Below are 18214 nucleotides of genomic sequence, written 5' to 3'. Positions count from 1 at the left end.
CTCTTCTGGTCTTTCCCTGTGCTCTGACTCTCTAATTTATGTTGTGCCTTTAGTTCTATCTCCCTCAGTTGCACATCTACAGGACTCACACCACTACTCCTAGCATTTTTTCATCAACCAAAGCACTTGTTCCTCCACCAAAGCAGTACCGATAAACTCTTTTGACTACTGCTTTTGGATCACCAGATACCACCTTGATGTCGTAATGCTGTTTTTTTTAAAGTGGTGGTGTAATGCTTTTTAAATGTTTTTTTAAAGGGGTGGTGTAATGCTGTTTAGATGTTTTTTTAAAGGGGTGGTGTAATGCTGTTTAAATGGTTTTTTAAAGGGGTGGTGTAATGCTGTTCAAATGGTTTTTTAAAGGGGTGGTGTAATGCTGTTTAAATGTTTTTTTAAAGGGGTGGTGTAATGCTGTTTAAATGTTGTTGTTTTTTAAAGGGGTGGTGTAATGCTGTTTAAATGTTTTTTTTTAAAGGGGTGGTGTAATGCTGTTTAAATGTTTTTTTTTAAAGGGGTGGTGTAATGCTGTTTAAATGTTTGTTTTTTTAAAGGGGTGGTGTAATGCTGTTGAAATGTTTTTTTAAAGGGGTGGTGTAATGCTGTTTAAATGTTTTTTTTTAAAGGGGTGGTGTAATGCTGTTGAAATGTTTTTTTAAAGGGGTGGTGTAATGCTGTTGAAATGTTTTTTTAAAGGGGTGGTGTAATGCTGTTGAAATGTTTTTTTAAAGGGGTGGTGTAATGCTGTTGAAATGTTTTTTTAAAGGGGTGGTGTAATGCTGTTGAAATGTTTTTTTAAGGGGTGTCGTAATGCTTTGCAATGATGAGCAGATTCACCATTATCTAACAATTCCCATGTGGTGTTTTCCACCAATTCAACCAACTTGAAGTCCAAGGCTTTATTTTATTAGCCTGTGTGTTTATGCAACTTTCAAAATGATTCCTCCAATCTGATAACCCCTTTGGGTGGATGACAGTGACAGAAGCTCTACCACAAAAGTGTATTTTGAACACTCAAATATCAGGGCACAGCTTCAGAGTAGGTGACTAGAGTGACTAGCATACTCATGGGAAACAAGATCCCAGACGAGCACACATTTTGTTATGTTCCCCAGCAAGAAAAACAGAAGCAGGAACTAACAAAGAGTCACTGACAACAACCAAAACAAAACAGGGATGGTTTTAGGAGGGGTTCTGAAAAACACTCATGGAGGTGTCCACAGAAAGTTGACTAGCAACAACAACTGGGACCTAAAACACACACAACATGAGCGCACACTAAATTTGCCCAAGAAGAGGGAAAACAACATTTTAAAAAACACACCAAACTTAAAGAAGGAAGCAAAACAAAACAGTGGAGCAAAAACAAAATCAGAAGAAGGAATGTTTTTCTAGAATTCAAATCGGGCGAGCTAACTAAAGGTGTTGACCCTCCACATCTCTCAAGGTAACTGGAGCACTGGGCCAGCCACTCTGAAATAGCACCCTGTCCAGCACAGGTGAAACACCCTCCCACTAACAAGATGGCAACCTGCGCAGGTGTAACACATACTGACTAACGAGGTGACACCAATCGGTGCACCCTACGTGCTATAAATCCAACGTCAAAACATAAACGGAAAAACCAAAACCCGTAACACAGAGCTTGAAGAACTTTTTAAAAGAATAGTGTGCAAATATTGCAAAATCTAATATTGTATCCAGAAAGACTTACAGATGTAATCGCTGCCAAATGAGATTCCAACATGTATTGACTAAAGGGTATGAATATATATAAATGAGATTTTTCTGTATTTGATCTTCAATACATTTGCAAACATTTCTAAAAACAGTTTTATGAGTGTCATTATATTGTGTGTAGATGGGTGAGACAAAAAAAAATGTAAACCATTTTGAATTCAGTCTGTAACATAACACAACGTGGAATACGTTGAGGAGTATGAATACTTTCTGAAGGCCCTGTATGTTCTCAAAACACAAAAAAACTGTCCAGTTGCGCAGATGATTCTATTTTTGGGGTGCAAAAAAACAGTCACCTAATCTTACAAGAACATTCCCCAGAACACATTTAGTCTGTTCTTGAAAATGTTCCCAGAACACATTTAGTCTGTTCTTTAAAAGGTTCCCAGAATGTTTCTTTAGGTTGTGGGATCATAGTGGGTCTATGACAACAGATAAGTTCCAAGAACAATACAACTGCTGATATTATGATAATATTTGTATCAGGTGCACAAAACATTCCTTTGATGTTGCAAGAATGTTGACAGAACAGCCTTCCGGAGTTCTTTAAAGATTCCCAGAACACTTAATTAGGTTGTGGGAACAATGCTCAGTTGTGATGACATTCATACAATGTTTAAAGTTAGGTTGCACAAGACATCCCCTTAATGTTGTAAGAAGGACATTTTTATGACGTTCATAGCATATTTGTTTTTAGGTTTAACATAATATTCCATTGACCATATTTGACTGGGGGAAAAAACACAAGGCCACGTCTATCCCCTATTGGCACAAAGGGTTAATTATCTGGCTGCAGTTCTGAAGATTCAAATATATTATCCCAAAAGAGAGGATGTCTTCCCAATGTTAGATAAACACGTGTTTACACTGTACCCAGGTAAAAACACAGCAGAATATAAATAGATGTTAGATAAATCCCTAACGAGAACTTAATGGGAATCTTAGCCAATGTTTTTGGAATGTTCCCAGTTTGCTGGGTTCACAAACCTCCTTTTTAGACTGGCATAGCACCATAGGTTCACAGCAGTGGAGGCTGGTGGGAGGACCTATATAGGATCATTGTAATGGCCATGGAATGGAGTCAAATGTGGTTTCCATATCTTTGATGTATATGATAGCGTTCCATTTATTCCATTCCAGCTTCTACAATGAGCCAGTCTTCCTATAGCTCCTCTCACCAGCCTCCACTGATTCACAGGTCCTTCTTATTTTCAGATCATCCATTGTAGCTGAAGAGGGCACACAAACGCTTTAATTCAGGGACCAAGTGTTTATTTGTTTTTTTTTCATTGTCTATGACATTTAATTGATGAATTCTATTCAAGTCATTGAATGGCCAGACTAATTCTACTTCTTTGTCAGCTGAAACCAATTGTGCTGCTCATTAAATGACATAGATAAAGGACACAGAGGGCCATGACCTCTTCTCATTCTTATTCTTGAAGTTTAGCTTGTTCTCTCTCGCTCTCGTTCTCTCTCCCTCTCGTGCTCTCTCCCTCCCTCCCTCTCGTGTTCTCTCCCTCCCTCCCTCTCGTGCTCTCTCCCTCCCTCCCTCTCGTGCTCTCTCCCTCCCTCCCTCCCTCTCGTGCTCTCTCCCTCCCTCCCTCCCTCTCGTGCTCTCTCCCTCCCTCCCTCCCTCTCGTGCTCTCTCCCTCCCTCCCTCCCTCTCGTGCTCTCTCCCTCCCTCTCCCTCCCTCCCTCTCGTGTACTCTCTCTCCCTCTCCCTCCCTCTCGCGCTCTCTCCCTCCCTCCCTCCCTCCCTCTCGTGCTCTCTCCCTCCCTCCCTCCCTCTCGTGCTCTCTCCCTCCCTCCCTCTCGTGCTCTCTCCCTCCCTCTCCCTCCCTCCCTCTCGTGTACTCTCTCTCCCTCTCCCTCCCTCTCGCGCTCTCTCCCTCCCTCCCTCTCGCGCGCTCTCCCTCCCCTCTCGCGCTCTCCCTCCCTCCCTCCCTCTCGCGCTCTCTCCCTCCCTCCCTCCCGCGCTCTCTCCCTCCCTCCCTCCCTCTCGCGCTCTCCCTCCCTCCCTCCCTCCCACCCTCCCTCTCGTGCTCTCTCCCTCCCTCCCTCTCGTGCTCTCTCCCTCGCTCTCCCTCCCTCCCTCTCGTGTACTCTCTCTCCCTCTCCCTCCCTCTCGCGCTCTCTCCCTCCCCCCCTCTCGCGCGCTCTCCCTCCCTCCCTCCCTCTCGCGCTCGCTCTCCTCCCTCCCTCCCTCTCGCGCTCTCTCCCTCCCTCCCTCCCTCTCTCGCGCTCTCCCTCCCTCCCTCTCGCGCACTCTCCCTCCCTCTCGCACGCTCTCCCTCCCTCTCTCCCTCCCTCTCGCGCACTCTCCCTCCCTCTCGCGCGCTCTCCCTCCCTCTCGCGCGCTCTCCCTCCCTCTCGCGCTCTCCCTCTCTATTCAATCCAAAGGGCTTTATTGGCATGGGAAACATATGTTTACACTGTATTTGGGTACAAATACAGCAGAGTATAAACTATAATTGCTGTGACCACTGATTGCAGAGTCTGATGTCTGTTGAAACATTTTGACATCTCAAATGGCAATCACTGTTAATTACAGTGAAGATTTGGTCTTACGCCCGTTTGATTGGTTTCCCTCTGAATGAGTCCATCTGTCTGATAAGAAATGTTGCTCATGTCCAAGAGACAAAATGGTAAACTAACAATGGGAGACTCCCAATGGAGTCTTGTCCTTTGATCTCCTCCAAAATGACACCCCATTCCCTATTTAGGGAAAATACTTTGAACCAGAACTCTATGGGCCCTTGTCAAAGTAGTATGTTATATTGTAATTTGGGACTCACCATATTATTTCTATCTCAGCAGCACAATCCCCTTTACAATATTCTCATGCCTTCTCTCTGACGTTTTGAGGAGCCAAGGAGAGAGGATTTTTTTTTAACAGCTTTGTCCCAGCCAAGGAGCCAATGGCAAGGTCATATTGCCACCCCATCAATTTCTACACCTATAATCAATGAGTAACTACTACAATCATCAATATCATCCACAAAATATCTCCTTACCCCTTGGGCTAAAGCACTAAGGTAGTACCAAGGTCACTACATCTAATTTATTATTCAACAGGTTGAATGGCTATAATTTGGACCAAGCCAGCCTCTGGGGAGACATTGGGACATCCACAGAATATTGTATCTCTATGGGGAATCACTCAACTGCAAATCACATTCCACTGCACATTAAAAATTATTGGATCGGTTTCCTCGACACAGATTAAGTCTAGTCCTGGACAAAAGATCACTCAAATTTAAAATCACCATTAGACATGCTTTTTAGTGTCACGCCTTGACCTTAGAGCTTTTTATGTCTCTATTTTGGTTTGGTCAGGGTGTGATTTGGGTGGGCATTCTATGTTCCTTTTTCTATGTTTTTGTATTTCTTTGTTTTGGCCGGGTATGGTTCTCAATCGGGGACAGCTGTCTATCGTTGTCTCTGATTGGGAACCATACTTAGGTAGCCTTTTCCCACATGGTTTTTGTGGGTTCTGTTTAGTGTTTGCACCTTACAGGACTGTTTTCGGTTGTTCTCGTTGTTATTAGTGTTCAGTTTTAATAAAGAAAGATTGAACACTTGCCACACTGCGCTTTGGTCCGATGAGTCCTCATCTTCCGACGACGAATACCTTGACATTTAGTCTAGGACCAGGCTTAATGTGAGTCCGGGAAACGGATCTGAGCAGAGCCTAAAGATAACATCTTTACCACTAGGGATTGGTCCATTAGACCACGTGTCAGTTCCCACTGGGCAAAAACTGGTTGAATCAATGTTTTTCCCACATCATTTCAACCCCCCAAAAATCTGTGTTGACGTTGAATCAATGTGGAAAATTGATTGGATTATTTTTAAAGTCTTCAACGGAAGGTCATTTAGTAATTTTTCACCCAACTTTTAACCTAAATAGTGACATTGTGTGTTGATTTCACATTTGAATTCACGTTAGTTGACAACTCAACCAAATGTCAATCAAAACCAGAAGTTGAACTGACATCTGTGCCCCGTTGGTGCAGACCAGCTCCTAAAGTAAATTCACAACAGGGAAATTCACAAAAGTCCCTCAGACAGTGAGCACTATTTTCTCTCTGACCGCCAAACTTCGACACATCAAATCAAAAATGTTTTGTCACATACGTTGAATACAACAGGTACCGTGAAAAGCTTACGTTGACACGTGCCATCTTCAGAGAAAAGGGGATGAATGAGAAGTAGCTCTGTTTTCCAAAATTGCCGCTATCTTCAAAAACATTCTGGTGTCTCCTAGACAACAGAAAGTCAAAACACCTCAGACACAAAGAGGATAATACCACGCCTTCGTTTCTCTCATCACAGGGAAGTCAATTTAAAAAAATCTTTTCAAAAAACATAATTGCCGTCAAAAGAAGCTAATCTGTTCACGATAATACTTACACAACTTAATCATGTTGAAATTACACCCCCTCTGTTCACCACTCTAGTCAATAATAATTTGCAGTTTACAACACCATGAAAATAGTTGAATTACATGGGGGCAGGAAAGTAAAATCTCCCTCAAATATATATAATTTTCTCCTCCACACAATCCAAGCAGTCAACAATACACTCTTTAAAAAAATGCTATCTACAACCTTAAAGGGTTCTTTGGCTGTTCCCATAGGAGAACCCTTTGAAGAACCATTTTTGGTTGCCTTTCGGTTGTACCCTTTCTACAGAGGGTTCTACCTGGAACCCAAAAGTGTTCTCGTATGGGGACAGCCGAAGAAAACATTTTTTCTAAGAGTGTATTTAAATGTATCCTTTATTCCACCAGGTAAGTTGAATGGGAACACATTCTCATTTACAGAAACAACCTGGGGAATAGTTACAGGGGAGAGGAGGGGGGATGAATGAGCCAATTGTAAGATGATTTGGTGACCATGATGGTATGAGGTCCAGATTGGGAATTTAGCCAGGACACCAGAGTTAACACCCCTACAATAAGTACCATAGGATCTTTAGTGACCACAGAGAGTCAGGACACACGTTTAACATCCCATCCAAAAGACGACACAGGGAAACATCCCCAATCACTGCCCTGGGACATTGGGATATTACTTTTTGAGATCAGAGGAAAGAGTGCCTCCTACTGGCCCTTCAACACCACTTCCAGCAGCATCTGGTCTCCCATCCAGGGACTGACCAGGACCAACCCTGCGTGGCTTCAGAAGAAAGCCAGGAGTGGGATGCAGGGTATGTATGGTGCTGGCTAATGTAAGTCTATGTCCCAAATGGCACCCTATCCCCTATATATAGTGCACTACTTCTGACCAGAGTCCTATGGACCCCTCTTCCCTATATAGTGCACTACTTTTGACCAGTCATATGGCACACTATTCCCTATTATAGTGCACTAATTTTGACCAGAGTCATATGGACCCCTATTCCCTATTATAGTGCACTAATTTTGACCAAGGCCCATAGTTCTGGAACAGATTGATATTTGAGACATCGACTTTAATTCTCTGTTGCGGTGCGTTTAGTGGCTATAACACAGGTATAGCTAATCATTTCACCTCAGGATGCAAACCAACCCAAAGTATTGTGTATTGTTGTTACCTTAACCATACAGACTGAAGCTAAAAGCGTTTCTCATCTGGGAGGAAAGTAAAATGATTTACGAGGGAACAGAAACAACAACTTGGAGGTGTGTCACAAGTGGCACCCTATTCCCTTCGTAGTGCACTACTTTTGACCGTGTACTGTATTGGGACTAGGGAGACATTTGTGACGCTGACCTAGTTTTAAATCCTATTGTATGCCACAGAGATACATCCTTGGATTAATTATTGAGTTGAAGGTTTTGGGAGGGTGCAGAGGTTCTGATCTGACAATGCTCCAGGATATTCATGGTTAATATAAACACACACGCACAAATATACACACACACGCACAAATACACACACACACGCACAAATACACACACACACACACACAAATACACACAAATACACACACACAAATACACACACACAACTCAGTGTAAGAGCTGTCTGTAACTGCATGTATGCCCTATAGAGCTTGCTGTCCGGGAAGAGAAGACCGAGTCAGATAGTTCAGTCATATCTAACTGCGTCCCAAATGGCGCCCTCTTCCCTTTGTTTTACTGTATTCACCTCGTTTTCCAACGTTGCTATGGGCACGGCCAAACAATCGCGGTGATGGATTCGACTTCCGCTTTACTTCACTACTGCAGCGCGCTGGTGGCAAACTTTCCAGAGTCAATTATTTGAAGGAGTCAATTTAGAGTAAATAAGTCAAGTAAATAAGTATAAGTGTATTTTTATTTATTTGTTTAATTCAAGTTCGCTAATGTTAGCTGGAACATACTAGTAGGCTAGTTCTGTTGTGATAATAACGTTAGCTAGAACCTACTAATAGGCTAGTTCTGTTGTGATAATAACGTTAGCTAGAACCTACTAATAGGCTAGTTCTGTTGTGATAATAACGTTAGCTAGAACTTACTAGTAGGCTAGTTCTGTTGTGATAATAACGTTAGCTAGAACCTACTAGTAGGCTAGTTCTGTTGTGATAATAACGTTAGCTAGAACCTACTAGTAGGCTAGTTCTGCTGTGATAACAATGTTAGCTAGAACCTACTAGTAGGCTAGTTATGTTGTGATAATAACGTTAGCTAGAACCTACTAGTAGGCTAGTTCTGTTGTGATAATAACTTTAGCTAGAACCTACTAGTAGGCTAGTTATGTTGTGATAATAACGTTAGCTAGAACCTACTAGTAGGCTAGTTCTGTTGTGATAATAACGTTAGCTAGAACCTACTAGTAGGCTAGTTCTGTTGTGATAATAACGTTAGCTCGACCTACTAGTAGGCTAGTTCTGTTGTGATAATAACGTTAGCTAGAACCTACTAGTAGGCTAGTTCTGTTGTGATAATAACGTTAGCTAGAACCTACTAGTAGCCTAGTTCTGTTGTGATAATAACGTTAGCTAGAACCTACTAGTAGGCTAGTTCTGTTGTGATAATAATGTTAGCTAGAACCTACTAGTAGGCTAGTTCTGTTGTGATAATAACGTTAGCTAGAACTTACTAGTAGGGTAGTTCTGTTGTGACGTTGTGTCTGTAGGTACACAGAGGATGAGGTATACAAAGGTATGTCTATTGGTATGTTATACAGATTACATTTACCACCCTCCTTTGTTAATCATCTGTATAATTACTATTTTGGGGGGGATTCAGTCTTCATCCTCCCTGCACCTCTGATGAATAATACAGGAAACCTGTTAAATCACCATGCACTGCAAAATCATTCTGGCTATGGATACGGAGAACAACACATTAACATCCACACGCCAGAGGATATATCCATTAGACATGGGGCTCGGTGGGAGTTTTCCTTATCTTTCGATGTTTTAATTCTGCTTTGCCACTAAAATCATAATAAGCACTGACAACTGAAATGTTGTGTTATTGTTGTGCGTATTACTATTAATAATAGAAGGGTCAGGAGGAGTAATTCAAAAACGAACCCCAAAAAGTTATTCAAAGGACTCTTCGAGGATTCATTAACGTGAGTCCTTCGAAGAACCATTTTAAAGAGTTCTTCAAAGAACTTATAGGGGTTCCCTAATGGTTCCAGTTTGAAGAACCCCTAAAGGGTACTTCAGGAACCGTGTCTTTATAGAGTGTTAGCCTGAATGCGCACGGAAACAGCTGGAAGAGAGAGGCTAGTGATGTGTGGCCGAAGTACGAAGTTCAACATTAAGCTAGATATTAGGCCATTCATTAGCTAAATATTAGGACTATAGGCTAAATATTTACCTGTCAAAGTGCAAGACAAATGTATTAACAAATGATGAAATGGCAGTTCCGTAGTGTATTCCTCCAGGCTGCGCTCTGTGATCCCCGGGCACGCAAAGCTCCACTATTGATGAGGCCTACGTTTAAACACAAGAACATTAATCTACCTGGGCTACAACAACACAGTGCAATGAGGCATTTATTATGGTGTTCAAGTGAATAAACAAGTCTTGTCCATAGGCTGTAAACTGCAGTGATATATAGGCCTAGGCTAATTTGAATAACCGCTCACACGTTCCTGGTTTGTTTCATGAAATTACTGCATAGGCCTACTGTAGTCTAGGCTTGGTTAAGCAACAACCATTTGGATCAGTTTGGGTCTATTCTCGACAGTTTAGAAGGTCCAGAAAGGTACATTAGCAGGCCAAAATATGGTCTAGGCCTATTTTGTAAGGATGTAGCCCGGTGTTAAGATAAGCCTACTATAAGAAAACATGGGCTTCTCCTTTCCTCTTCACCCGTTAATGCTGTAGCTTATTTTACATTCAGCAAGAAAGAGCATGCGCGCATCTATCATCCTATAGGCTATTAGTGGGCTAAAGAAAATAAGTCGTAACAAGTGTACAAGTTTTTGTAGTCTGGCTTTTCCTGGGACAGGATTTAAAAAGGAATAGCCGCGGTAGCGGAGAGGCCAGGTGCGTAATTACACTACAGAACAATGAAGACAGGCGATAGGCTACATCTCAAGTATGTCTATGTTAGAAGCATATGCATATTAACCCACAATTCATAAGCTCAATGTTAGGCTTCATACTGCTGTGAATATATGCCGTCAATGTACACAGTGAAAGAAAAATAAGTTGATCATAGGTATGTGCGCTCCCTCCCAATCTCCGGGTATGAAGTTCGTAAACCTACCCGATCTGTTTTTCTCCCGTTTTTTTAGGGACAATACATTTATCCTACCTAGGCTACAACACAACGTAATACAGAATGTTATTGTGTTCAAGTGAGTACAAAACTCTAGGCTGAAAAATGCGGTGAATAGCCGAAGTTGCTTGAATAACCCCTCAAAAGCTTGGCGGTTTTTCTGCATGTTCATTTCGAAATAACTGTATCTAGCCTGCCTGATTGGGCAAACATTTCGATCAGTTCAGGGTTTTTTGATACAAGGTCCAGGCACATTAGCAGGACAGTAATATCACAGATAGAACCATCTTTAGTAGTGTCTTTTTATTAGGATGTATCAGCTAACAGAAACATGCTAATGCAGGGATTTCTAGTGGCGCGCATATGAATTATGATAATGTACGAGCCAGAGGAAGTTGTATGAATAGTTTCCGCGTTTGGCTTCGGAGTTTTAAAAACGTTCGAAATGTTGGTGGATATGGAATAAGGTGTTATTTGGGATGCCTTCTCTCTCTCGATCTCTCGTTCTGATCAGAAGCTAGGATTGGTTTCATCACGGGAGAAAGACAGGAAGGAGGAGAGAGAGGCAAGGGACTTTCATTACAGTATCTCCCAAAGCTATATTCATGCAAATGATTACATTGAAGATTGAAGCTCCTGTTGCCGTATGCGTGATGCAGATGGCAGGGAAGGAGGGATAGCCAACCTACAGCTCACAGAGGACAAATCCACCAGCTTCAACATGAAAGATTCATGTGTTGGTGAATGCTTCGAAAACAAGGCTCAGCTGCAAAGGGAGACACTCATATAGGTAGCCATAATCATAATCATAGACTTACCAGGATATTGTCAACATTCTGTGTAACCCAGAATAACAGCTCCTGGGCTAGGTAGTTTCTACTTTAGGTGATGGACCAAAACAGACAAGATTTCCATGATACTGTTATCCAATCCTGTGAACCCCTGGTCTTCCAGGTGGACTGTACATATGTATGACAGGTTGATTAATAATGTAAGTCCTTAAGTGCTATTTGCCGATATTAAACCCCTCTCTTTCTTTCTCTCTCTGTCTTAAATTAAATTCATATCAAAAGGGGCTTTATTTGGCATGGGAAACATATGTTTACATTGCCAAAGCAAGTGAAATAAACAATAAGCAAAAGTGAAAAGAAACTCTTGCTCTCTCTCCCATCTCTTTCTCTTGCTCTCTCTCCAGGGCCGGCCCTAGCCACTAAGCGACATAAGTGACCGCTTAGGGCCCCGCAGCCGCTAGTTTTTTAGGAACTCAGTCAGGGTCTCAACGTAAAATAATAAAATATACAAGGTGCAATTTCGAATTTTGGTTGTGCATTAGCAGTTTCTCTCTTGATACAGTATGTCAGTCACTGATCAGTTTGCCAGTTATCAAACGTTGTAGTAATCATGGTTGAATTACCGACTGGGCACGCAGGGCACGTTCCCAGGGGCCCTGATCTCTAGGGTCCCCCATTGATTTTGTAAGTCACTCTCACTCAGATAGAACGTCGCGGCCCTGCCCGCCTGTGGGGAAAACAACCTGCTGTTACCTAGGTTACTCCATTGGATCACAGCAAATGTGTTTTGTTGTTATATTTTCTTGTTATCGGCTTGCTTTAATCAATTACAAAATGTCTAAAGATGACTTTTCAACATTGGCTGCTCCCGGGTTCTACATACAAAAACAAAATAGCGCTTCCCTTATGCCCATTTTCATTACGGTCCTAGCAGCCACGTGAGTGAGTGCTAGCTAGCTACCTACCGGAACATTAACTTCTCTAGGGTAGGGGGCAGCATTCGGAATTTTGGATGAAAAGCCTGCCCAACTTAAACGGCCTGCGACTCGGGCCCAGAAGATATGATATGCATATAACTGGTAGTTGTGGATAGAAAACACTCTAAAGTTTCCAAAACTGTTAAAATAGTGTCTGTGAGTATAACAGAACTGATTTGGCAGGCGAAAACCTGAGAAAAAAATCCATTCAGAAAGTAGTTTTTCTTGTTGGTTTTGTAGTTTTCTATTCAATGCCATTACAGTATCCATTGATTTAGGACTCAAATTGCAGTTCCTATGCCTTCCACTAGATGTCAACAGTCTTTAGAAATTGTTTCAGGCTTGTATTCAGGCTTGTATTCTGATAAATGAGGGAGTAAGACCAGTCTGAATGAGTGGACCCTACCGTGTCACAGAGCTTTTTCATACTCAATCCCGAGAGAGTGCCTTTCTTGTTTACCTTTTATATTAACAACGTTATTGTCCGGTTGAAATATTATAGATCATTTAGGCTAAAAACAACCTGAGGATTGAATATAAACATTGTTTGACATGTTTCTATGAACTTTACGGATACAATTTGGATTTTTTTTGTCTGCCTGTTTCGACTGCGTTTGAGACTGTGGATTACAGAAGAAATGCGAACAAAACTGAGGTTTTTGGATGTAAAGAGACTTTATCGAACAAAAGGAAAATGTATTGAGTACATTAATGTCTTCTGAGTGCAACCATATGAAGATCATCAAAGGTAAGGGATTCATTTTATCTCTATTTCTGACTTGTGTAACTCTTCTACTTGGCTGGTTACTGTTTGTAATGATTTGTCTGCTGGGCTATGTTCTCAAATAATCGTAAGGTATGCTTTCGCCGTAAAGCATTTTTAAAATCTGACACCGTGGTTGGATTCACAAGAAGTTCATCTTTAAACCTATGTAAAATATGTTTTGTTTTCTGAATTTTTATGAATATTTCTGTATTTGAATTAGCGCTCTGCAATCTCACTGGATGTTGGCCAGGTGGGACGCTAGCCCATATACCCTAGAGAGATTTTAAGCTAGCCAAGACCAACAACACAAACAAACGGATTATACAGCTACAAGTAGTGAGTGTAGTTACTAACAGACTATACAGCTACAAGTAGTGAGTGGAGTTACTAACAGACTATACATCTACAAGTAGTGAGTGGAGTTACTAACAGACTATACTAAACAAGTACTAAACAAGTTAAATGTCACACAGCAGCTTTTTGTTTTTTCTGTATTATCAAAAATGGACAACAAAGTTGTCCCTTTTACAATGGGGGGGGTTCATTGGAAACAATGTTTGTTTTCCCCAAATTTGTGGGTGTGGTCGAGGGGAATTCCTTGTTATTACGTGGATATCGACTCAAGACTATATCATATTAACATGGCATAAGTCATGACAAAATGTGTAGAATTGCTATACAACTGCAAAAATGTCTCTCCACCTTATAGCAAAATGTGTACAATTGCAGGAAATTCAAATGAAAAAATATTCTCTCCACCCCATGTCAAAATGTGTATAATTGCAGCAAACTTAGTTTAAAATTGTCTCCATGCCTCATGGCAACCAACAAAAGATGAACTCTTTAAAAAAAAATGTTTAAAAAAAAAATCTCTCTCCACCGTCAAGAGGGGGGCCACAAAAATGTTTTGCCCGTGAGGTGGGGGCCTATTCAACACAGCAGCTGAAGCCTTCCCACTGCACAGTACCCATCGTCATACCCTCCAGTTCTCCTCACACTGAGAGCTATAGCTCCACTCCACACAGCATGTCATTATGGCTTTCCTCATTACCACACCAGGAATAGCAGCCAGCCGCTGATGGGGAATGGAGATAATCACTGTGTGTTGCGGCCAACTCAATCTCCAAATAAAATGTGGCGTAACTGCAGCAACAGAATTAAGCCATGGCTTGATGTTTTAATTACACCGTGTGGTCAGTCAAATTCTGCAAAAGTGAATCTAAAACTTAAGTTAAGGCATTCAGAATGGTTAGGGTTGAGGTTAGGCATTCAGAATGGTTAGGGTTAAGTTTAGGCATTCAGAATGGTTAGGGTTAAGTTTTCAGAATGGTTAGGGTTAAGTTTAGGCATTCAGAATGGTTAGGGTTAAGTTTAGGCATTCAGAATGGTTAGGGTTAAGTTTAGGCATTCAGAATGGTTAGGGTTAAGTTTAGGCATTCAGAATGGTTAGGGTTAAGTTTAGGCATTCAGAATGGTTAGGGTTAAGTTTAGGCATTCAGAATGGTTAGGGTTAAGTTTAGGCATTCAGAATGGTTAGGGTTAAGTTTAGGGAGGCTGAGACACTGGTTACTCCCGTGGGAGACCAGAGTTCATATCCCACATGTTACATTGGCCCTGAGATCCTCAAGGTTCTACAGGTGCACCATCGAGAGCATCTTGACTGGCTGCATCACTGCTTTGTATTGCAAATGCACCACCTACGACCACAAAGCAAAGCTACAGAAGGTGGGGCGCACAGCCCAGTACATCACTGGTGTCGAGCTCCCTGCCATACAGGACCTCTATGGAAGGAAGGACTGAAAAACTGCCTAAGATTCCAGCCACCAAAGGCTATAGACTGTTAATTCTGGTACCATCCAGCAAACGGTCCTGGTGCATCGGCTCCCATAACAACAGGCGCTGAGACAGCTTCTACCCCCAAGCCATTAGACTGCTAAATAGTTAATTGAATGGTTACCCAGACTATCTGCACTGACCTTATCTTGTACTGATTCTATGCACACTCACAAGACTATACACTGAGTTTGCCCTCAAGACAAGCCTCAATTCGTTGGGGCATGCACTCTACAAGGTGTCGAAAGCATTCCACAGGGATGCTGGCCCATGTTGACTCCAATGCTTCCCACATTTGTGTCAAGTTGGCTGGATGTCCTTTGGGGGGTGGGCGACTTTTGATCCACACGAGAAACTGTTGAGTGTGAAAATCCCAGAAGCGTTGCAGTTCTTGACACACTCTAATAGGTGTGCCTGGCACCTACTACCATACCCTGTTCAAAAGGCACTTAAATCCTTTGTCTTTCCCATTCACCCTCCCATTCACACAAACAATCCATGTCTCAATTGTCTCAAGGATTAAAAATCCTTATTTAACTGGTCTCCTCCCCTTAATCTACACTGATTGAAGTGGATTTAACAAGTGACATCAATAAGGGATCATAGTTTTCACCTGGTCAGCCTGTTATGGAAAGAGCGGGTGTTCCTAATGCTTTGTCCACTATGGTGCTGTTTGCTAATGGAGACACCTCATCCACTCACATATGCATATTCATGACATGTTTTTGACATTTGATATCACTGACAGACACTAACGCAGACAGACACTAACGCAGATAGACACTAACACTGACAGACAGACACTATCGCAGACAGACACTAACGCAGACAGACACTAATGCAGACAGACACCAATGCAGACAGACACTAACGCAGACAGACACTAACGCAGACAGACACTAACGCAGACAGACACACTAACACTGACAGACACACTAACACTGACAGACAGACACTATCGCAGATAGACACTAATGCAGACAGACACTAATGCAGACAGACACTAACGCAGACAGACAGAAAAACAGACAGACAGACACGAACACTGACAGACAGACACTAACACTGACAGACAGACACTAACACTGACAGACAGACACTAACACAGACAGACAGACAGACAGACACTAACGCAGACAGACACTAACACAGACAGACACTAACGCAGACAGACACTAACACTGACAGACAGACACTATCGCAGATAGACACTATCGCAGATAGAGACTAATGCAGACAGACACTAACGCAGACAGACACTAACGCAGACAGACACTAACACTGACAGACACACTAACACTGACAGACAGATACTATCGCAGACAGTCACTAATGCAGACAGACACTAACGCAGACAGAAACTAACGCAGACAGACACTAACGCAGATAGACATGAATGCAGACAGACACAAACACAGACAGACAGACAGACAAACACACACAGACAGACAGAAAAACAGACAGACAGACACAAAAACAGACACGAACACAGACAGACAGGAACACTGACAGACAGACACTAACACTGACAGACAGACACTAACACTGACAGACACACTAACACTGACAGACAGACACTATCGCAGACAGACACTAATGCAGACAGACACTAACGCAGACAGAAACTAACGCAGACAGAAACTAACGCAGATAGACATGAATGCAGACAGACACAAACACAGACAGACAGACAGACAAACACAGACAGACAGATAGACAGACAAACACAGACAGACAGAAAAACAGACAGACAGACACGAACACAGACAGACAGACACTAACACTGACAGACAGACAAACACAGACAGACAGACACAAACACAGACAGACAGACAGACACTAACAGACAGACACTAACACAGACAGACGGACACTAACACAGACGCTAACACAAACAGACAGACAGACAGACACTAACGCAGACAGACACTAACACAGACAGACACTAACACTGACAGACAGACACTATCGCAGACAGACACTATCGCAGATAGACTAACGCAGATAGACACTAACGCAGACAGACACTAACGCAGACAGACACTAACGCAGATAGACACTAACACTGACAGACACTAACACTGACAGACACACTAACACTGACAGACAGACACTATCGCAGACAGTCACTAATGCAGACAGACACTAACGCAGACAGAAACTAACGCAGACAGACACTAACGCAGATAGACATGAATGCAGACAGACACAAACACAGACAGACAGACAACAAACACAGACAGACAGAAAAACAGACAGACAGACACAAAAACAGACACGAACACAGACAGACAGACACTAACACTGACAGACAGACACTAACACTGACAGGCAGACACTAACACTGACAGACACACTAACACTGACAGACAGACACTATCGCAGACAGACACTAATGCAGACAGACACTAACGCAGACAGAAACTAACGCAGACAGAAACTAACGCAGATAGACATGAATGCAGACAGACACAAACACAGACAGACAGACAGACAGACAGACAGACAGACAGACAGACAGACAAACACAGACAGACAGAAAAACAGACACGAACACAGACAGACAGACACTAACACTGACAGACAGACACTAACACACAGACACTAACAGACAGACACTAACAGACAGACACTAACACTGACAGACAGACACTAACAGACAGGCCCTAACAGACAGACACTAACAGACAGACACTAACACAAACACAGACAGGCAGACACAGACAGACAGAAACAGACAGACAGACAAACACAGACAGACAGACACAAACACAGGCAGACAGACAAACACAGACAGACAGACAGACACAAGCACAGACAGACAGACACAAACACAGACAGACAGACACAAAAACAGACACGAACACAGACAGACAGACACGAACACTGACAGACAGACACGAACACTGACAGACAGACACTAACACTGACAGACAGACACTAACACTGACAGACAGACACTAACACTGACAGACAGACACTAACACTGACAGACAGACACTAACAGACAGACACTAACACAGACACTAACACAGGCAGACAGACAAACACAGACAGACAGACACAAAACAGACAGACAGACAGACAAACACAGACAGACAGACAAACACAGACAGACAGACACAAACACAGGCAGACAGACAAACACAGGCAGACAGACACAAACACAGACAGACAGACAGACACGAACACTGACAGACAGACACGAACACTGACAGACGGACACGACCACAGACAGACGGACACTACCACAGACAGACAGACACTACCACAGACAGACAGACACTACCACAGACAGACAGACACTAATACTGACAGACAGACACTAATACTGACAGACAGACACTACCACAGACAGACACTAACACTGACAGACACTAATACTGACAGACAGGCAGAC

This window comes from Oncorhynchus masou, chromosome 18 (assembly GCF_036934945.1).
Source record: "Oncorhynchus masou masou isolate Uvic2021 chromosome 18, UVic_Omas_1.1, whole genome shotgun sequence".
In the NCBI taxonomy this organism is placed as follows: domain Eukaryota; kingdom Metazoa; phylum Chordata; class Actinopteri; order Salmoniformes; family Salmonidae; genus Oncorhynchus; species Oncorhynchus masou.
The sequence above is the reverse complement of the archived record's forward strand: the minus strand, read 5'-3'. Positions refer to the sequence as shown.